We start from the raw sequence: 23,485 nt of genomic DNA, 5'->3' as shown, positions 1-23,485 counted from the left end.
ATTGATTATGCTATCTCTCTGTCATTTGTAGTTATCTGAAAAGCTAGTTTTATTACTTTCCATTCTCCAGTTGTTTTTCTGTTGGGTTTCAGTTATGTTTCTCCATTCTAGCCCATGTTCCTTTGGCCACATTCCTTCCTGTGCTTCCATTTTTTTGACAAAGTGATGAAACAGAATAAATAAAGTAAATGTGGCATTATTTTTTATTTTATTTTTTTCGAACATTTGTTTGGCATCAGCCCCTAACACTCAGTTTTCTCCACTTGACATTACCTAACCCCTTGGTGTGGGCCGTACGCAAATATGCGGTCTCTCGGCACCTGGTCCTTAGCAACAAGAGGCCGCATATTTGCGTGAATTGCTGTATATACACCTGTGTATACACCTGTGCTGAAAGCGCGCTCATTGCGATCGGGAGTTTTTGGACCATGTGACCGCCAATCATGGCGGTCAAGTGATCTTAAGCCGTGCCCCTCCCCACCTACCGGCATTATATTCCTCCTAAAGTGCCAGGAGCCACCTTTTCTATTTTCAGCTGCTCAGCCTCAGGCAGCGAAGGTGGTCGCTGTTGCTTTTCCTGACAGTAGGATTCTAGCTCCAGCTGTCCAGGAGTCGGGCTGTATCTGCTCTGTCACACCTCCAGTTGTCCTGTTTGCACTGTACTCCTAGCTCCACCCTCTCTCCACTGCCTGTCCAATCTGACACTCCACCTCAAATTTGTGTCCGCCCAATCACACTCCAGCCCCCTGCATGCAATGTGCTCAGCCTACATGTGGGAGACCAGCCAAAAAGTGGAGGTATAGTGGGTGAGTGAGACATCTGCACCCTCTCTCCCCACACCTTTTTGCTTTGCCTCTTCATTTCTATCTCTCTTTCCCATTTTGTTCCCCCCCTTTGCAAACTGGGGGGGGGGGGGTTGTACAGATGGGGGGATTGTACAGACTGGTGGAGATTGTGCAGACTATGGGGAGGAGGGCATTGTGCAGACTGGTTGGAGGGGAAGATTGGGCATACTGGGGGAATTGTGCAGACTGGGAAGAGGAGGGGATTGTGCAGCCTGGGTGGGGTTGTACAGACTGGGAGGGGGGATTGTGCATACTGGGAGGTAAATGTCTAAACTGGGGGGGTTGTGTAGACTGGTAGACTGGGAGGTGGGAATTGTCTAAACTGGGGGGGGTTGTGTAGACTCTTCTCCAACCACCCCCTCCTCTCCATCCACTCCCCTCTCCCCCCTCTTCTCCCCCTCCTCTCCATCCACCCCCCTCTCCTCTGCATTCACCCCCCTCTCCATACACCCCCTCCTCTCAATCCTCCCCCCTCCTTTCCATACACCCCTCCTTTCCCCCCCTCCTTTACATCTACCCCTTCTCTCCTCCCCCCTCCTTTACATCCACCCCTCCTCCCCCCTCCTCTACATCCACCCCTCCTTTACATCCACCCTCCTATCCTCTCCATCCACCCCCTCTACTCCCCCCTCCTCTCTATCCACCCCCCCCTCATCTCCATCCACCACCCTCTCCTCCCCCTCCTCTCCATCCACCCTCTCCTCCCCATCCACCCCCTCCTCTCCATCCACCCCCCCCTCTTCTCCTCCCTCCTCTCCATCCACCCCTTCTGCTCCCCCACTCCTCTCCATCCACCCCCCTCTCCATCCACCCCCTCCTCTCCATCCACCCCATACCCCCCCTCTCCATCCACCTCCCTCTTCTTCATCCACCCCCCCTCTCCATCCAGCCCCTCTCCTCCTCCTCTCCATCCACCCCCCTCTCCTCCCTTCCTCCTCTATATCCACCCCCCTCTCCTCCCCCTCCTCTCCATCCACTCCCCTTCCTCTCCATACATCCCCTCTCCTCCTCCCTCCTACTCTCCATACACCCCCTCGCCTCCCCCCTCCTCTCCACCCACCCCCTTCTCCTCTCCATACACCCCCTCTCGTCCCCCTCCTTTCCATCCACCCCTCCTCTCCCCCCCTCCTTTACATCTACCCCTTCTCTCCTCCCCCCTCCTTTACATCCACCCCTCCTCTCCTCCCCCTCCTCTCCATCCACCCCTCCTCTCCTACTACCTACACCGTATACATGGGCAGCGGAAAGGGGGTGTAGTCAGGGGCAGAGCCAGGGGGGGGGGGGGCGGCAAAATTAGATTTCGCCTAGGGTGTCAAAAATCCTTGCACCGGCCCTGAAAGTGGTAACCCGTAAAGACTTTTAAAGGCTTTTAAAAATGTACATAGATTGTTCCTGCTGCACGAGCGTGTGCAATTTTAAAGCATGTCATGTTTGGTATCTTTGTACTCGGCATCAGATCATCTTTTAAATTTTACCAAACAATTAGGAATTATATAGTGTATTTGTGCATTAAATTATATATTTATTTATATTTTGCCCTAGGTTTCAGGAAAATGGCAATTTGTTTTTTTCTTTTTACACAAAGTTGTCACTAAATGATATATTACTCACGCATGCCATGGGTATATGTGCAATGACTCCCAAAAATACATTCTGTTGCTTCACCTGAGTACAGGGATACCACATGTGTGAGACTTTTTGGGAGCCTATCTGTGTACGGAACCCCGAAAACCAATCACTACCTTCAGGTTTTCTAATGGCGTAAATTGCTTATTTTACTTCCTGAAATTTCAAGATAGCACAAACCCCCGCCCCCAAATGACCCCATTTTGCAAAGTAGACACTCCAATCTATTTGCTGAGAAGCATGGGGAGTCCATGGAATATTTTATATTTTGCCACAAGTTTCTGGAAAACTATTATTATTTTTTTTTTTACACAAAGTTGTCACTAAATGATATATTGCTCACACATGTCATGGGTACATGTGAAATGACACCCCAAAATACAATCTGCTGCTTCTCCTGAGTATGGGGATACCCCATGTGTGAGACTTTTTGGCAGTCTAGCCACATACATGACCCCGAAAACCAATCACTGCCTTCAGGCTTTCTAAGAGCGTAAATTGTTGATTTCACTTCTCACTACATATCACAGTTTTGGAGGCCATGAAATGCTAAGATAGCACAAAACCTTCCCCTTTTCAAAAAGTAGCCTTTCTCAGGGTATTTGCTAAGATGCATGGTGAGTATTTTGCAGCTCTCATTTATTTTGGAAAATGAAGAAAATAAAGGAAAATGCATTTTTTTTCTCTTTTTTCAAATTTCAAAACTTTGTGACAAAAAGTGAGATCTGCAAAACACTCAACATGCCTCTCAGCAAATAGCTTACGGTGTCTACTTTCCAAAATTGGGTCATTTTGTGCTTTCTTGGCATTTCATGGCCTCTGAAACTGTGATAGGTAGCGAGGAGTGAAATCAACAATTTACGCCCTTGGAAAGCCTGAAGGCATTGATTGGTTTTTGGGGTCCTGTACACAGCTAGACTGCCAAAAAGTCTCACGCATGGGGTATCCCCATACTCAGGAGAAGCAGCAGAATGTATTTTGTCATTTCACATGTACCCAATGCATGTGTGAGCAATATATCATTTAGTGACAACTTTGTGTAAAATAAAATAAATGAATTATGATTTTCCCAAAACTTGTGGCAAAATATAAAATATTCCATGGACTCACCATACCTCTCAGCAAATAGCTTGGAGTGTCTACTTTGCAAAATGGGGTCATTTGGGGGGGGGGGGGGGTTGTGCTATCTTGAAATTTCATGGCCTCCAAAACCGTGATAGGTAGTGAGAAAGTGCAATGAGCAATTTACACCCTTTGAATTCTGAAGGTGGTGATTGGTTTATGGGGTTCTGTCCACAGCTAGGCTCCCAAAAAGTCTCACACATGTGGTATCTCTGTACTCAGGAGAAGCAGCAAAATTTATTTTGGGGTGTCATTCCACAAATACTGTTGTCAGGTGTGAGCAATTTACCTTTTAGAGACAACATTGTGTTAAAAAAAAAAAAGAAAAAAATTTAATTTTCCCAAAACTTGTGGCAAAATATAAAATATTCCATGGACTCACCATGCCTCTTAGCAAATAGCTTGGGGTGTCTACTTTCCAAAATGGGGTCATTTGAGGGGATTTTGTGCTATCTTGACATTTCAGGGCCTCCGAAACCGTGATAGGTAGTGAGAAAGTGCAAAGAGCAATTTACGCCTTTTGAAATTCTGAAGGTGGTGATTGATTTTCGGTGTTCCCGTACACAGCTGGGCTCCCAAAAAGACTCACACATGTGGTATCCCAACTTTCCAAAAAGTGGTAATTTGGGGGGGGGGGGGAGGGTTGTACTGCCCTGCCATTTTTGCACTTCAAGAAATGAGATAGGCAGTCAGAAAGTAAAAGCTGCGTAAATTCCAGTATATACACCATAGTTTGTAGACGCTATAACTTTTACGTGCAAAAGGAATAATCAGCGCAATTATAAAATATAAAGTGACACAGTGCTTAAACCCAATTAAAAGTAGGGTAACAAAATGCAAATAATAACAATCAACCGTGCAATGATATACAGCAGCTATACTAAAACCTCCTCACAAACTGTATATATTTATTTACTATAGAGCTATAACTTTAGCGCAAACCAATAAAAATACGCTTATTGAGATTTTTTTTGTCAAAGACATGTAGCTAAATACATTTTGTCCTAAATATATGACAAAAATTGAGTATATTGGATATTTTTTAAAAGACAAAGTAGAAAATGTAATTTTTTCTCAAAATTATCGCATTTTTCTTATTAATATTGCAAAAAATAAAAATTGCAAAGGTGATCAAATACCACCAAAAGAACGCTCTATTTGTGGGGAAAAAAAGGACGTAAATTTCGTTTGGGTACAACATTGCATGACCGCGCTATTGTCAGTTAAAATCACACAGTGCCAAATTGAAAAGAGGTGCCTGGTCATTATGGGGGAAAATCCTCCGGTCCAGAAGTGGTTAAGGGAATGTGTGTGGAACCCGTGTAAACGACGGGAAGCAGATTCTCAGATAGCGGGGAATGGAAGCGGGGAAACTGTGTTCTGTGCTCCTCACATGTCCGTGTAAGGGGGGGGGGGTCTCATGTACTGTACAACATTATTGTACATTATTACATTATTATTAAACAGTATATTGTTGATAAGCAAGATAGCATTTACTGCAGCAGAAACTCCATAAAATAAAGGGGCAGAAGAAGGAAATCCAGAGAGATATACAAAAAAAAACTATCTGCTGGCGTTACAGTGAAATAAGTCAATAGTGGGCTATTTAGACCACAAACCTAATAAAGAAAGCTGAATAAAATAGATATCTGAAGAAGAGCAATACATATAATACATACAACAAAAAGACAGTAATTCATGTAAAATAATCTGAACAATGTAATTACCTCATTCTGGCACACCAATGTTCGCACTGAGAAAGCAGTGTGCCTACCCTGTGCTCCTAAAAAGTTGTTTATACCAGCAATTTTTTCATAGCTTGGTGGTCTAATGACTATGGTATGACTATATGCTAGCAGGAGGAGCAATATGCTCTTTAAATATGAATGTTAAATGGTGATAAGCCAAATGCGCCTGTGTGTTTCAAGGGATGTTTGCTAAAAAAAGAAATGTGGAAATTGTAAACGTTAATCTGAACCCTATTGAAGTCTATTGGAAGCAAATCCATTTTGGCCATTGTGATCAATGCTAATAAGCAAATAAATGTCAAACACAAGCAAGGGGAGGTGGGCACTGCCATAGGGCACATGCATCAATGCTAAAAAAAAGTTAAATAAAAATACTGTTCAGTGGAGAAAAGCTACAAGGGCAACATTAAAGCTGATGTAGCACCCTCCTAGGTAGGTGCTAGTTAAGGAGCGTAGTTTCTTTCTGCCTGCTTATCAGGGGAGCAGCAGGCAAACTATAGTTGGCTCCATGTGCTTTTTAGGGGAGCCTGATAAGTAGTTAGGCCTGTTACATGTGTCCATGTGTGATTCACTTGGTCTGAGGGAGTTTCCTCAGTGTATCCAATAGGGGAGCCTGTTGGACAGTGGAGGAAACCCAGCCAGTGACACACAGGCTCTTGTGGCTGTCCCAGTGGGTTGGCACAACAGTGGTGCATGCTGGGATACATCATAAAAGCCAGGGGCACATGTGACATGGTGTCTTTGGGCAGGAAGCCAGGTCCCAGGAGGAGGGTGATGACTGTCTCTCCTCGTGTCGGTATGGAAGGTGGTCACAGGCAGTTGGCCTAGTGGACCAGAAGTGTGGTGCTGAGCCAGGAGGTCCAGTGGATGCTGACCAGTGGAGCTGAAGGTAGAGCCACCTGAGGAAAAACAGTGTCCATGAGTACCAGGGAGCTTGCCCGGGGTCTGCCCAGGAAGGGGACCGCTTCGGTGAGAGTCAGTGGACAAGAGCTAGCACACACAGCAAGTGAGAAAGGAAGTTTAGGACCCTGAAGGTTCAACACAACAGGATCATTTTCACTATCTTCACTTCAGTGGCAGAGTGAAGCAGCGGCCTTGCCGCATACTCTACAGATATATGTCCTCTACATTGTGCATAGTTCAAGTTGGAGTATCCCACTCATCCCTTCTCCCATCCAAGTTCTAAAATAAAGCACAAAAACCAAATCCCCTGGACTGTTCATTGTCTGAGCCAAGTGTTAAAGTGATATTTTTCAATAGACTGTTGCTACGGGTAACCCAGGCGAATCCAATCTCAGCAGCTCTCTAGGGGGCAGTGCTACACTGAATTTCAGTTATAGATATTTCTGCATAGTACCTCCCAACTTTCTGAGATAAGAATAAGGGACACCCTCTAGTATAGTTCAATTAGGCCAGTGTTTCTCAACATTTTTTCAGTCAAGGCACCCTTTAAAAATAATGGACATTCTTGAGGCACCCCATTCTAATATATAAAAACTATTCAAATATTTTTACATAATGCAGCAACATCCATCAACTTTAGAGATAATTTATAGGACAGTAGTCAGGATCTTTGATATACCCTTAAAACTAGAATAAAAACTTATATAAATGCTTCTAATTATAAAAAATACAAGGACTCAAGACTTGGCTTAAAAATTGGCCGCGGCCGTTTATAACTGGTTAAGCTTCAATAAATAATCAATAAAATTTTTATTAAAATCCAGACAACCCAGCCATTACAGCTCAGGCTGCATCAATAAATAAAGCAATTTCTCTTCAAAACAAACTCCCATACTCAATAACATACTTGTCCACCCTTGCATAGTTGCAAGAGTGACGTTCCACATAACAAACAGCCGCGACATAAGGGGAGGGGGGTTGGAAAACTCCAATGTTGAGTGCTGTGAGGTGAACGAGCCCCTCAGATAATGCCAGCTCCTTATATAACCTATTGGAATGTTCTAGAAATTCCTGAGATGCCTTCCCACTTTCTTCACTAACTGACCTATCACCTGACAGACTGCCTAAACTCCACCCTTTACTACAATATCTCTAGGCAGGTTCCCTGAGATAAATTCTACCTGCTATCTTCCCGCCTAAAACTGACTGGAAATACTCTAACCTGCCACTTATCCCATGAGAAAAAGGGGAGCATATAAAATGCCCCTTTTTCTTTCATTCTTCCAAAGCAAATACACTTTTGCAAACAGGTACTGACCAGTATTCCAATGTTTCTCTTCTTCCTCAGTTTTTTTCCATCACTCAGCTAATGTGACCCCCAACGCTGATGGGGCAGGGGAGGGTCAAACGAGGATATGCAGACCACTGACATTCTCCTTATCAAATGATTATGCTAATGGTCCCTAGGACACCAGCAGTTATAAGGTTGTAATAGTGCACAATAAAAACCTGTGACTTTGTGTAACTAAAAGGCAAGCTTCATCCACACGCAGGTTTGTATACAATTTTTGGGCAATTTTAAGGCATTTTGTCAAGGCGCGCCTGAAGAAACCTCAAGGCACCCCAGGGTGCCTGGGCACCCTGGTTGAAAAAGACTGAATTAGGCAATGGACACAGTCCTGCCGTGCCCCCAGTTAAGCAAACCATTAAGAATGTATCTGCCAGGCATTATTGGTTAAACCCAGAATAGTTTTTTTCTACCACTAATTTTCATTTTAGAATTAAGATAATTAAATTGATTGTAAAGGTAAACATCATCCTTACCAGCTCTGTATAATGATTTTGCCCTGATCCTCCTCTTCTCGGGTTCACCACTGGTGCTCTGGGTCCCTCCCCCTTGCTGAGTGCCCCCATAGCAAGTCGCTTGCTGTGGGGGCACTCAAACGTGCTCACTCCCGAGCCAGCTCTCGGCATCCATAAGAGAAATTGCGGCTCAGTCTTGCTCCTGCTTCATCTCCATTACAATGGGGGTTTGGGGAACATGCACTTTAGGAAGATTGTTTAGAAGGAAGATGTCATTGTTTGATATTTCAGTTTAACTCACAAGAAGTGACAAGGGCAATGCACCTTTGGCAAGATCAACAGGTATTTTCTGTACTTGCTGAAAATGTTTTTATCCTGAAAATGAATGTTGCCACCAAATCTAAAGACTGGTAAGCTGCAATATCATTTTCCCTCTGAGTGGTATGATCGGGTACTCAGCACTGGGCAAACCTAGCACTGGATATAAAGGGGACATGCCCCACAAGCGCATTTGACCATACTAGCGATAGTTGGTTACATATACTGTATCTGGTGAGTGCAAATCTATGTGGGGAACTACATGCACTAGTCAGACCAAGCACTAAAGTTTAATATTTACACAGAGCACCTTCACGTGGACAGTGGGACTTTTATATTGTCTTGTAATTTTTTGTTCACAGTATTGTTTGGTATATATGGTATATTTATTTGGTTATCATATGACATGGTATTTACGACTGGCGTGGTTGTTTTCTGAATAAAATATTATTCTGTGCCTTCATAAACATTAACAAAGTGAACCAACATAATAAACACAATATTCACAGTCCAAAAGCAGTCTTTACTACTTTTACTTATTACTATATTACCTATTTATAAACTATAAACAACGTTCACTCTTCAGTGTTGCACCAAGCTTCACCTCTTCCCATGGATCGGCATCCCCGCCGCCCCCAGGAGCGCTCCCATGAACCGCCGTACAGGTATGGCGTTTCGCGCAGCCGAGCCAGCCTGCCGCAGTATATTTGCGGCGGGCAGTCGGCAAGTGGTTAAAGCAAGGTGGTGATCATTAGGTTGCTTACCAATGAGCAGTGGCATACCAACAGGGGTGCGGGGGGGAGACCCGCACACGCTGGGGGTGCCGGCGCTGCTCAGGGGTGTCTGCCGGCGTAGACGGTCCAACCTGCATGTTTATGTGAAATAAGCTGCAATAGCTGCTCACCCGGCCCTATTTGGTTCAGCAGTCGGTGCCGGAGGGTAGAAACTACCTAACTGCCCCATAACCGTGGAGGGGAAGGTGCTGCAAGGAATCCCATTGCCTGATGCCACCACCGAGCCGTAAAGAAAGTGAATGCCCGAGCAGCCTCCCTGTGTGCCTGGATAGGAGGAGCGGTGGGGGCAGCTGCATATAAAGGAATTTAGCTTCCTCCTGCAGTCGCTGAATGCCTGCAGGAGGGAGAGGAGAATCAGGCATTCAGCGGCTGCAGGTGAAATATGGAAAGATCAGTTCCTTTATATGCAGCTGCTGCCCCCCTCTCCTATCCAACTTATTTTGCTCTCCACCCCCCCCAGTGCTCTTCAGCTCCCCCATGCTATCTGGCTCCCCCAGTGCTCTCCATACCCTCAGTGCTCTCCAGCTCCCCCCAGGGCTTTCCAGTGCCCCCCCCCAATGCTCTCCAGTTCCCCCAGTGCTCTCTGGCTCCCCAGTGATCTTTGGCTCCCCCAGTGCTCTCCACTCCCCTCCCCCCATGCTCTCCTTCTCCCTGCCCCCCAGTGTTTTCCACCCCCGCACTCTCCGACCCCCCTACAATGCTTTTCAGACCCCCTTAATGCTCTCCAGCCCCCTGCCCCCCCATGCCCTTTAGCTCCTCCAGTGCTCTCTGCTCCCCCTGTGCTCTCTGGCCCCCCTATTGCTCTTCTATCTTCTATCATGTCTGCAGTCTCTGACAATCTCTTGTATTATGTCTGCTGTCTCTGACCATCTCTTGTATCATGTCCGCAGTCTCTGATCATCTCTTGTATCATGTCTGCAGTCTCTTACCCTCTCTTGTATCATGTCTGCAGTCTCTGATTATCTCCTGTATCATGTCTGCAGTGTCTGATCATCTCTTGTATCATATCCGCAGTCTATGACCATGTCTTGTATCATGTCGGCAGTCTCTGACCATCTCTTGTATCATGTCTGCAGTCTCTAATCATCTCTTGTATCATGTCTGCAGTCTCTTACCATCTCTTGTATCATGTCTGCAGTCTCTGACTATCTCCTGTATCATGTCTGCAGTGTCTGACCATCTCTTGTATCATGTCCGCAGTCTGACCATTTCTTGTATCATGTCTGCAGTCTCTGACCATTTCTTGTATCATGTCCGCAGTCTCTGACCATCTCCTGTAGCATGTCTCCAATCTTTTACTCAAACTTCAACACATTACTAATAGTATTAGCTATCTGTTTATACTAAAGGTAGGACTGTGCAGGGGAGGCTGAGAATAGTAAATATGATCCCCTATGTGTTGATCCCCTACGTATCAGATTTATTTATGTTGGTTATGCTATAGATTTGTTAGCTCAAATCTCGTCAGGAGGCAATTAAAAGATGATATACGGCCCTTCAGTGGCTAACCCCCCCTAGATAAAGAATTTCCCCTCATCCGGCCGGGAGTTATGAGGACACATAGCACTCAAACTTAGTGCAGACACAACTGATTTTATTGCAAGTTTCGCTCATATTTAAGATACGTTTTGAGCGGGAAAGACTGCTCCAAACTGGTTACAATTCATCAGTCAAATTAACAATAGCACATATCTCACAGAACAGTACATGAAAGGGCTTTTGTTTTCGCTATGCATCTGTGTCAATATGAGGTGTTCTTGTATCTGAATCTGTGTTTTGTGGCAGAATCGCCCCGTCTGTGTTCAGCTTGTCTGATGTGTTAACATGTAAGTAAGTGTCAATGAGTTCGGGTGTTGTCTGTCATCTATATGCAAAATATCCAACTGTCAAGTGTTCAAATGAATGAATGGAAAGGTGGTTTAACATATCAACGTCTTGTAATCTATATGCAAAATACAGCTGTCTGGTGTCCAGGGTGGATGAATGAGTGTCAGTCTGGCTCGTTACTATGTAAATGCAAGGGCCCATATTTCATCATAGAATGGGCATAAGCTGAAATATATATGAAATGTAATAAGGCATGTTAATACAATCTTTCAAGATTATCTTATGTTTAATATCTATCCCCAATCAATTGTTATGTGTTATCTTTACTCTGTATTTGTTTTGTTTTTGCTATCCTTTATTGCATGCTGGTTACTATTGGTGGTGCTGGTTACCACGACCTGGACCTGTGGATATGGTGTCCGGGGGTTATCGGGTCAGGTGCCAGGTCTATTTTCCTCCCCATGGTTGGCATGTGCTCTCCGAGAGGGTGAGTGGGACTTTGGGTGCATTCCCTGCCCTTTTTCCCACCTCCCCTCTTGCCTTAGTGTTGCCTGGGCATACAGAATCTCTGATCCAGCTATGTCCTATTTTTGCAGTGCACATGCACAGATTCCCGCACGTGCACACTCGGGAGTGCAGACCCGTTGTCTTTAGATGCGACCTGGTCGGTGTGGCTGTGCACCCAGGGTTGGGGACCGGCTGCTTAGTGTTTGGATTGGTGCCAGAGGGAAAGCAGCTATGTTTTTGGGCTCCAGGTGACCATTTACTTTTTAACTATTGATTAGTGGACTATGCAGCATCTATATAATTTCTCCCCTGTTTTTTTTTTGTTCTCATATGGTTCATCTTTTGTTGTTGTTTTTAGATCTTTTCATCTTGGATCTCTTTTTAACATGGCCCTCATTCTCTATTGAGACAAGGTTTATTCATTGCTCACCTTCAAACTCCGGAGGTTGCCTAGTGATCCTCTGTGTTGGAGTTGCTTTATATTTTTCAGTCACTTAAGGACCAAACCTATTTCTGACACATGTTGTTTGGAAGGTAAAATCAGTATTTTTTGCTAGAAAACTACTTGGAACCCCCAAAAATTGGATTTTTGTAAGATCTTACCGTGAAATCCTTTTCTCTTAGCTCATTGACAGACGTAGTCCTCTTTGATTCACATCAATTGGGTTATGCTGCCTCCGCAGGAGTAGGACTAGGCAGAAAGAAAAACGTTCTGGCTCCACCCTAGGGGCAGTCCCAGAGGGTATATCCTCTTCCTGTTTGCTACAGGGAATCAGTTCTGTTACGAAGCAGTATCAGAGAATTTAACCCAACCCAACTCAATGATAGAGGGGCGGGTACTACGTCTGTCAATGAGCTAAGAGAAAAGGATTTTACGGTAAGATCTTACAAAAATCCAATTTTCTCTGTCGCTCATTGACAGACGTAGTCCTCTTTGATTCACATCAATTGGGACATCCAGAAGCAGTGCCACAAATGAGGGGTGGGATTGACAGAAATCAAAATCCAATCTAGAAGGCCCAACCGGAGCCAACCAGAAGTATCAAAGGACTCATCGAGCAAACAGATGAGACCTACCCAACAAAGCCTCGAGGTAGACCAACAGTCTCCTCAAACAGCGGCCTGCAGGAACCTTGCGGCCAGAAGAGGCATCTGACGATGCCATCACATAAACCTTATACAATATTGTAAAGGTATGAACCGACGACCAAACAGTCGCCTTGAAAACCTGAACCACTGACGCCTGAAGGCGGAAGGTCCAGGAAACTCTAAGCGCCCGAGTAGAATGCGCCTTAACATGGAACGGGGGATCCCGACCCTTAGATAGAATAAGCCTATACCACCGTCTGTCTGATCCATCTAAAGATGGTCGCGGCAGAAACAGGCAACCCCTTCTTAGGGCCATCCGTGATCACAAACAGTGAATCCGTCTTACAAAATGAATCCGTAGTATTCAAATATATCCTGATCGCCTGAACTACATCCAAAGAATGCAACGCAATTCTCGAGGATGATAGGGCTTAGGACATAGGAAAGACAATACAATGTCCTCATTCAAATGAAACTTTGAAACCACCTTAGGAAGGAAGGATGGATTCGGATGAAGAACAACCTTATCCCTATGAACCACCAGATCTGGGGAACAACAGGATAATGCAGCCAGTTCTGACACCCTGCGTGCAGAAGTGATAGCCACCAAGAAGGCCACCTTCTGGGATAAAGTAAGCAAGGGAATCTCCCTGATATTTTCAAAGGGAGGTGTCTGAAGAACCGACAGCACCAAATTAAGATCCCAGGATGGTAACGGCGCGCGCACTGGCGGAGCCAGGTGTCGCACCCCCTGGATGAAATTCCGCACCAAGGAATGGGTAGCCAAAACCTTCTGAAAGAAGATAGCTAATGCTGAAAACAGACCCTTGATAACACTCAAGGCCAGCTTCTGCTCAACTCCTTGTTGCAGAAAAGCCAATATTCGGGCTACCGAATAAAGACGTGGAGGGAACCCAAGGGATTCACACCACGCAATATAAGACTTCCCTGTACGATGATACATCTTTCTGGAAGTCGCTTTCCTTGCTTTAACTAGAGTAGGAATAACTGAAGCTGACAATCCCTTGTCCTTCAGCACCTGGGTCTCAATAACCAGGCCGTTAAAGCCAGCGATCGTAAAGCAGGATGGAAGATCGGTCCCTGCGACAGCAGATCCTCCGTAAGATGAAGTCGCCAAGGAACGTCTGTGACCAGCCTGACCAGGTCGGCGTACCAGGCCGACTAGACCAGTCCTGATCTACCAGGATAATTGGAATTCCCTCCACCTCTATCCTGCGAAGAAGCTTCGGCAGTAACTTGAGAGGAGGGAAGTAGCTGATACTGCCCCCACGGGGCGATCAGCATGTCTGCGGTGTCTGCTAGAAGATCGTGGGAACGAACCACAAACCTCCGCACTTTCCTGTTGAGCTGAGATGCCACCAGCTCCCAATCGGAGTGCCCCAACGGGGGCACAGTCGGTGGAATATCCCTGGATGAAGAGATCATACCCCTTGATCCAGAATCTGACGGCTGAGATAATCTGCCTGCCAATTCACCCCCGGAATGAATAAAGCAGAGAGAGCTGGAACATTTGTTCCGCCCAACGAAGAATGCTGGCCACTTCTATGGCCGCCAGGACACTCCTGGTGCCTCTTTGATGATTGACATAAGCCACTGCTGTGGCATTGTCCGACTGGATCGGAACCGGGCTGCCCTAGAGCTGCTCGGTCCAGTGAATCAGACAAAGTCTGATCGCTCTCAGTTTCAATACATTTATCGGTAACCTGGACTCTTCCAGGGACCAAAGCCCCTGAGCCGAGAATTTCTCCTCACCCGGATAGACTGGCATCCGTGGTGATAAGCGTCCAAATTGGTAGGAATGACTTCCCCTGGCTGAGCATCGGAGACCGAAACCACCAGACCAGGGACTCCCTGGTCCGCTCGCTCAGCCGGATCCGATTGTCCAGGGAATCTGGATTTCGGTTACACTTGAGAAGAATCTCTCCTTGAAGAATTCGGGTATGGGACTGGGCAACTGGTACTGCTTCAAAGGAAGCCACCATCAAACCCAGGACCCTCATGCAAGCCTGGATGTGTCTAAAATTAGACCCAAATATTCCAGCCTTCTGGTGGGAACCAAAGATAACTTCTGCAGGTTCACCAGCCACCCGAACTCTTGCAAAGAGGTCATGGTGATCTCTAAGTTTAGTAATAGATTCTGCAGAGACTCCGCACGGAGCAGAGCAGAAGATCATCTAGGTGACCTAGAATCGATATGTCTCATTGTCGTAACAACACCAAGACTGGGGCCAAACCCTTTGTGAAGACCCGGAGAGTCGAGGCGAGACCAAAGAGTAAAGCCACAAAATGATAATGGTATTTTTTCTACGGAAAAACGCAGGAAACGCTGATGTCCTGCATAAATAAGAAAGTGAAGATAGACATCCTAGATGTTTATGGACGCCAGAAAATCCCCCTGATGTAGGGAGGCCGCTACTGTGCGCATGGACTCCATCCTGAATTTTTGTACCCTGACAAAAAAGATTAAGTGCTCTTAAGTCCAGAATTGGACGCACTTTGCCCTCTTTTCTGGGTATTGTGAAAAGGTTCGAATAGAACCCTTGAAATGCTCTGTCCAAGGAACGTGGACCACCACTCCTTGTTGCATTAAATCCGTGACTACCCCCCGTAAGCTCTTAAGCGATCTGGGGATAGTCGCGGAAACCGGCAAAGACGTCCCCCTGCCCCAGCTATGGGCGGGGGCCCACCTTCAGGCTTTAGTAGTCTTATCTTCAGGTCTGGAAGAGCCGGGCTTTTGCTTGCCCGACCAGCGCCCCTTAAAAAACCCTCCCGAAGGAGTTTTGGAGGACTTTGCTTTTTTCGCCCGTGGGCTGAAAAAACTTTTTATGAGCGGAAAAAGAAGGCCCCCGTCTCTGACGGGATCTTTTACCCTTAGTACTTGGTGGCAAGAAAGTGCTCTTTCCTCTAGTGAGATTCTAAATAATCTCATCTAAATTGGCCCCAAGATAGGCGCACACCCTGAAAAGGGAGATTTAACCAAAGCTTCCTTGGAGCCTTGGTCTGCCGACCAATATTTTAGTCACAGTGTACGCCTGAGGACCACTGCTGAAAACTGATGCTCGCCCCAATAGTGGAGTGGCGTCTAGTGTAATGTCGCAGACAAACTGTAACTCTTGTATCATCTGTTCCACCAGATCTGATACCGCCTGGGGGATATCTCTCCCCTCTAAGCCACTTGGTCCATTCTAGACCAATAGCAATTACTGGTCTGAAAGCTGACCCAATTAGGGAAAAGATGGCACGAGACACAGCTTCCACCTTACGATCATCTTTAAATGACGGAGCATCCTCCAATGGGATAACCGTAGCTTTGTTCAATCTGGAGATTGGAAAATCCACCACAGATGGGACTATCTATCTCTTGAGGAGTGATTCCTCGAACGGATAACGCCTATTAATGCGTTTTAGAAAATAGTAGGGGCTCGTGCTAGATGACCCCATTCCTCCTTAGTTACATTACCGAAACACTTGGTTAAGGAAAATACTTTCGCCATCTTGGTGCGTTTCTAAGTACCAAATGGGATCTTAGTATCAGCTACTTTTAATGGTGTAACCTCCGAACAGATACAATTAGTGCGTTTACTAACGCTTCCTCTCGGGATATGGTAGATGCCGAAACATCTTCCTCACTGTCTGAAGAGACAGTACCCGAGTCACAAACCCCAGATGAGGTACCTGCAACTGCAGGAATAGGCTCAGACTCTGAATCTGAAGTTTCAGATAAAAATGGGGGTAGGCGGGGGTCGCTTCCTTGCGCCCTGTCCTTGACAAGCCAATTCCACCCGGGATAGACAAAAAATTTCCAAAACTGCTGACAATGACTCACTATTTAAGTGGGGAACCGGAGGGGCCTGCAGCCACTTCGAGGGGATCAGGTGAAGCTACACGTGGCAGGGTCCATGTTAATCCAGGACACTTTGCCAGTAAAAAAGAAAAAACATCTTTTTTTTTTTTTTTTTTTTAAAATACCTCTTTTAATTCACCAGCGCAATAGCGCCCCTCAGCGTACCTGCTTAGGACCCCCAGAGAGAGAGAGAGACCCCAAGGGCTCATCACCAGATGCAAAGAAGTTTCTTATTAAAAACTGCTGTCAGCGTTGTTTTGTGCAGACTGGAAGTCTTGCACTAAGTTTCCCGGGTGAAAGGAAGTGGCTCCGCCCCTTGTGTACGCCTTCCGGCGTTCCCAGCTGCTCCTCAAGGTTTGCTGGGCACATCAAACATGGCCGCTTCCATGCAGGAGACAATAGGCTACGAAAAAATGGCGGCTTGCGTGACCTGCGGGCGGCTTGTGTAGACTATGCAGACATGCGGTCTACAACAAAATGGCGGCGGACAGCCGATCTAGCGTGGCTCCTCCAGTACAGCGGCCTGCATGCTTTGAAAACAGCTGATGGCGGCCTGTCGGCCTGTGGGAGTATGGCGATCTGCTGGAGTGTCAGCTCCTAAACCAAGGTTGCTAGAGTGTCAGCTCCCAAACCGAGGTTTGTTTAAAGTGTTAGCTCCCAAACCAAGCCTGCTGGAGTGTCAGCTCCCAAACCAGATCACACTATCACAGGGGATATGTGAACATGTCATAGGCTACAAGGGGGAACTTTAATGTCAGAAAGGATCCGACCATACACAGGTTGGCCCGTATCCCAAAGACCCCACAGGGGGGAAGGGGGAACATTTACTCACCATACCGACAGGCACCCTCTCTTCACAATACCCTCTCCACCGGGGTGGGGGGTTGTTGACCACTCCGGACGCCTTGACTCTCTGGTTCCTGGCGTCCAAGCGAGACCTTTTAACTCGCAAGGTCAGTCCCTCCAATGGGACTCTGTCGCGGCCGACCCAGCGCGGAGCTCTGGTCTGCACGCGCTCGTAGGCTGAACCGGGGTGACCACTGGATCTCAACATCCAGCCCGTCGCCCGGTCCCGCATACTTACTTGAATGTGTCGCGGCCGACCAAGCGCGATGCAATGGTCTGCGCGCGCTCGTAGGCCGGCTGGGGTGACCACTGGATCTCAACATCCAGCCCGTCGCCCAGATCCGGCGTAATTTGCTTGAAGATCTCACAGGAAAAAAACTGGAGAAACTGCCTAAAAAAATATTTTTTCTAAAAAAATCTTGCCAGGACCAGAGATCCCAGCAAGGAACTTAGGTCCTTACTCCTGACTAGACAGAAAAAAACTGATTCCCTGTAGCAAACAGGAAGAGGATATACCCTCTGGGACTGCCCCTAGGGTGGAGCCAGAACGTTTTTCTTTCTGCCTAGTCCTACTCCTGCGGAGGCAGCATAACCCAATTGATGTGAATCAAAGAGGACTACGTCTGTCAATGAGCGACAGAGAAACATTTTTAGCAAAGTCTCTGGAGAATAAAATGGCGGCCATTGCAATATTTTTTATCATGCAGTATTTGTGCAGCGGTCTTTCAAACCAATTTCTTTGGAAAAAATACACTTCACTGAATTAAAAAAAACCCTAAACAGTAAAGTTAGCCCAATTTTTATATACTGTGAAAGTCGAGTAAATAGATACCTAACATGTTACAGTTAAAAATTGTGCACATTTGTGGAATGGCGACAAACTACGGTAATTAAAAATCCCCATAGGCGATCGATTAAAAAAAATTTAATGGTTACCAGTTAGAGTTACAGAGGAGGTCTAGAATTATTGCTCTCACTCTGGAGATCACGGCGATACCTCACATATGTGATTTGAACACCGTTTAAATTTGCGGGGGAGACTTAAGTATGGGTTTTCTAGGTTGTGCAAGCTCACGGGGAGGGGGGAGCGTTAAAAATTATTTGTTTCCTGTTTATTTTATTTTTTATTTTTAACACTGTCCCTAAAAATAATAATAATAAAAAAAAAAATATGATCACTTTTATTGCTGTCACAAAAAATGTAAACATCCCTTGTGACAGTAAAATGCAGTGACAGGTTCTCCTCCACTGCACTTTAAATCACTTTTAAATCAGCGCCGTTGGCAGCCGAGTAATCAAGAAGTGACGTGACATTGCTTTCAGGTTACTTGATCGAAACCAAATCCGGCTTTGTTCAGGACTCTAACAAGGCCGCAGAAGGTGGGGACGTCCCCTTCCGCTTGCTGGGATAACGGCTGAGAGACTGCTGAGCCGCATTGGTTGTTGTTATCATCAGAAAGTTGACCACTGGCTCTAAAAAATGGTATTGGGGTGATGCCTGCAGCCCAGTATAACCACTTCTTCAAGCCGACGTACAGGTATGTCGGTTTGCGGGAAGTGGTTAAACTACTGTCTCTTTATTTGGCTCTGGCTCAATACTATGTAAAAAGTGGCACTTTAGTTCAAAGTTAGTGTGTGGCTCATACATATAAATATTTTGGGGGGTATTTCTCTTCTCTTTTCCTCTTCCCTCCCCTCTCCCCCCTCTTATTTACTTGCTCCCTCCCCCCCCCCCTCCTTTTTCCTTTCCGCCCCCCCCCCCCCCGCTCTCCTTTTCCTTCTTTTCCTTTTCCCTTTTTTTCCTTTCTTGTTCCCCTTTCCTCTCTTTCCCCCCTCGTTCCTCCCCCCTTGTTTTCTTTCTCTTTTTGACCTGTCCTCTTATTCCTATCTCCTCTGTGTCATTTTTTCTTCATAACCCTTTCCCTTTCATCCCCCGCCTTCTCGTCTCCCCCCTTCCCTTCCCCTCTTTTCCTCCTTTTTTTTCCCTTCCCCCCTCCCTCCTCTTTTATAATTTCTCTCTCTAGTTTTGTTTGTTACCTATCCTGGTAGTTGTTTTCCCTTTTTTTTCTCTTCTCCCCCCCCCCCCCCCCCCATTTTGATTGTGACCTTCTACCATCGTATTTTTAGATTTTTCCAGACTGTAATAGGGGTATTGGTGAGTGCTTTTTATGGCCCCCATGCCCGCGATGAGAAGGTTGTGGGGTCCCCGCCTGGTATCCTCACTTGTGCGCTTGTCCTGTCTCGTTGGTAAGCAACCCAATAATGACCAATTTCCTTTAATACAGTGTATCTGCATATTATTGTATTGTTGTATAAATGTAAATATATTTTCTTGTGTTCTAGACAATTTTTGGCTCATTTCTCCTCCTGAGGAAGTGATGAATGTTGCAAAACACGTAGAGGGTTAGCTGCATATTGTATTCCAATTTTTTACCATCTGATTATGTATTCTTGTCCTTTGGAGGTCAATAAAACGATCTTTGGGAAATGTGCAACCTTTTATGAGTCGGCATCTTGTTTAACCACTTCACGCCCACCCTATAAGAAATTGACAGCGGGAAGGTGGTTGCATTATCCTGACCCGCCGTCATATCACGTCGAGCAGGATAATGCGGGGGGGGGGGGGGGGGGTTGCGCAGATCGGCGATCGGTGCTGCGGTGTGTCATTCTGACACACCACATCTCCGATCTCGGTACAGAAATTTACCATAAAGTGCAGCGCTAAATAAACAATTATATAAATACATGTGAATGTGAATACATATAAAAAATTGAAAAGAAGTTCATAAGTGAGTCCAAAGTGTATATAGAGATGAAGTAGTGCATCCAATCCGTAGGTGAAGATAAACTGTGTTAGATTCCCACACCAAAGAAAAGACAGTGGATGCGCTCACAGGAGGGTATGGACCCAAAATGCCTTATAGTATATGGGCCATACAAGTTGGTAGTTGATATAATTCCCAAACGGTAGCTGGAACACCCGGTGTTGAGAAGAGGTGGCCAGAGCGTCTCATACAGGAACTTGCTGGTCTCTCACAGAAGTACATGAACTTCTTTTAAATTTTTTATATGTATTCACATTCACATGTGTTTATATTATTGTTTATTTATAGCTGCACTTTATGGTATATTTTAGTCTATACAACAGGTGTCAGTTGATGTGCTAGCAGCTTTAGATTGAATTATGTCTTTTGGTTAGTGCAGTTGTTTTATTTATTTTCATTTGATCTCGGTAGGCTCTTTACCATGTGACCAGCTGTCTCCAATCACAGCTGGTCACATAGTAAATAGGAAGAGCCGTTGATCGGCTTTCCTCAGTTCGTGCCGGACAGGCACGAGTAGAGAAGAGCCGATCTGCGGCTCTCCTGACAGGGGGGGGCCTGTGCTGGTAATCAGAGCATTGATTACCAGTGCAGACCCTTGGGGGGGGTGCCACTAGAGCCACCATGGATGCCCACCCATGTCCACCAGGGATGCCCACCCATGACCACCAGGGATGCCCACCATGGCCACTAGAGATGGCAATCAGGGCTCAGGGAGCCTGCCAGTGCTGCCCTCCCCATCAGTACTGCCCACCATTGCCACCTATCAGTGCTGCCCACCAGTGCCCATCATTGTCATCTATCAGTGCCGCCCACCAGTACCCATTATTGCCCACCAGTGCCGCCCATAAGTGCCCATCAGTGCCCATCAGTGCCACCTATTAGTGCCCACCAATGCTGCATATCAGTGCTACCTATCAGTGCCACATATCAGTGCCCATCAGTGCTGCATATCAGTGCTGCATATTATTGTCACCCCATCAGTGCCACCCCATCCTTGCCTCCTCATCAGTACGGCCTCATCAGTGCTCATCAGTGCAGGAAAAAAGCGTATCTATTTACAAAATGTTATAACATAAACAAAAACATTTTTTTTTCAAACTTTTCGGTCTTTTTTTATTTGTTTAGCAAAAAAGAAAAAACCTTGCAATGATCAAATACCTCCAAAAGAAAGCTCTATTTGTAGGGAAAAAAAGACATACATTTGGTTTAGGTACAGTTTTGCATGACGGCGTAATTAGATTCAAAATGCAAAAGCGCTAAAAGCTGAAAATTGGCCTGGGCAGGAAGGGGGTGTAACTGGCCTGTATTGAAGTGGTTAACTGTTGATTGTTTTGTTTTCCCTTGTACATCTTATGATTTTAGGGAGCTTAATAAAAACTTGTGTATTTTAATATATGTATACATATCTGGTGTAAATTCCTTCAGATAATGGGTTAGTCCAGATTCTTTGGAGCCTATGGGCTCCATTGGGTCTTTTTCCTTATGTCAATAGATAGTCCACTCCACCCCCTCAGGCTTCCATACTTACAGAGTCACTTTCCCACACTGCCTCCTTGCAGTAGCATCCCAGTCTGTATAATTGTGGTGTTTAAAAATACTCACTACTTCTGGATATACAGTACAGCGTCATGCGACTCAATGTGGCATTTCTGGTACTCACTGATTAGTCTGGCTCTATAACATGATGGTGACCTTTTGTAAGTTATGACTAGTGTACCTTGGAGCTTACACTAGCTTGTCCTCACTCCCAGTAGCTGAATGTAAATAAAGGTGAGCAAAGGAAAGGTAAGTAAATGCTGCTGGGGAAAGAGACATTAAAATAAACCTGTTGCTTCGCTTTTTATGTACAAAGCACAGATTCACTTTAAATATTTTAGTAGCTAATGTACTGCTATTTTATGTCAGATTGACTACAGAAAATAATAATAGCGAAATGTATCATTGGTTGTTGGCAGTTGAATGCAAGAGATTACCCTATAGTAAAACCTGGTACACACGGGGCAAATAACTGGCATGTATCGGGCAGTTGAACAAAAAACGGCCGATATTCGGCCTGTGTGCACATCAGCCTGCCTGACAGAAGCCGGCTGAATGCCTTGTTTTTATCGAATGGGCATGCTAGAAAATCAGCATCCATTCAGCCAATGGCAGCCAGCACTGACCGGTTTGTTCTGGTGGGAGGGCATCCCCCCTGTAAAAACACAATAGCTCAATAGGGAGATCAATGTACTAACATTGCATAGTTAGTACAGCAAACTCCTCAGTTTTTTTCTTTTTTTATTGTTGAGCCTGCTAAGTTAAAAAAGACATCCATCAGTGGAATATGTAGAACCACAGAGAAAATGTTTAGGATACCACTGCAATGCAACAGCAGTCATTTATATGGTTTATATTATTAACACAGATAAATTCAGAGGAATTTTCTTTTATTCCAGTGATTTGTTGATTTAATGTGTTTATTATTTAGCAACCTTTTTTTTTTCTGATTATAAGTACCCAGCCGCGAAAAGTGAAATTCCGCGAAATAGAAAAACCCTATTAAAATGCATTGTAGGCATGATTTTTTTACTGTCACTGTACGTGTAGAAGCATTTTAAGGTCTTTAAACACACTTTTAAAACAATAGAAACTAATTTAAACACATAAAAGATACTAAGAGACATAGCAAGAGCTACGAAAAACACAAAAATATTTCATTTTTAATGATTTATATAGTAAAATAACATTACAAAAAAAAACGCGAATTACCGGGACCGCAAAAACTGAACCGCGATGGAGCGGGGATTACTGTAAATGTTAAAATTTTACAACACAATGAAAACCAGAATAACACATAACTGTCAAAAGGTGACAAAACATGCTAAATCATTAAAAGCAAGTGTACTATTATTGCTCTAATGAGAATTTGGTTGTATGATGCTCATTAATATGTTGCTATTGTGTCCTTCATCACAATCAGCACTATCACCAGTGTCTGTGAGTGGGGGGAGTGGTCGTATCACTTCCTCAGTCATGTGACAGTGGAGAAAGGAGCAGTGGGTAAATGTTGGCAAGGCGAGTAGGTCAGGGAGCCCTTAGCAGAGACACTGTGGTGGGTTTGTTAAAGGAGTGGAGCATGTCAACTTTGCAAAGTGAATTTTCCCTTTTCAAGATTTATGCAATGGGGCCTTGCCAAAATCAATATAAAGTGTAGTATATATAGCCAGATTTACATTTCCATATTCAGAGCAGTTAAGATCAGATCAATTAATATCTGCTATAGTTTTCGTTATTATTTATAGAACAGTATTATGTCATGATAATGTGGCTTGCAAAGCAGAACATGCTTCTAAGTACTCCTAGTTGTCTGACTCCAGGTGTTTCTGTA

General features: G+C 45.2%; 1 long non-coding RNA gene across 1 annotated transcript in view; it reads left to right on the top strand.

Annotated features, from left to right (window-relative positions):
- LOC309563237 overlaps window positions 1-23,485 on the top strand; it is a 566,624-nt gene that overhangs the window by 159,163 nt on the left and 383,976 nt on the right. The window contains exon 2 of the long non-coding RNA XR_014225713.1: window positions 23,145-23,474. This is a non-coding gene — a long non-coding RNA (uncharacterized lncRNA). The remainder of the gene's footprint in view (window positions 1-23,144; window positions 23,475-23,485) is intronic.

Source organism: Pelophylax lessonae (assembly GCF_965119305.1).
Source record: "Pelophylax lessonae genome assembly, chromosome: 9".
Taxonomy (NCBI): domain Eukaryota; kingdom Metazoa; phylum Chordata; class Amphibia; order Anura; family Ranidae; genus Pelophylax; species Pelophylax lessonae.
Note: the sequence above shows the minus strand (reverse complement) of the source record. Positions and strands in the feature narration are given on the sequence as shown.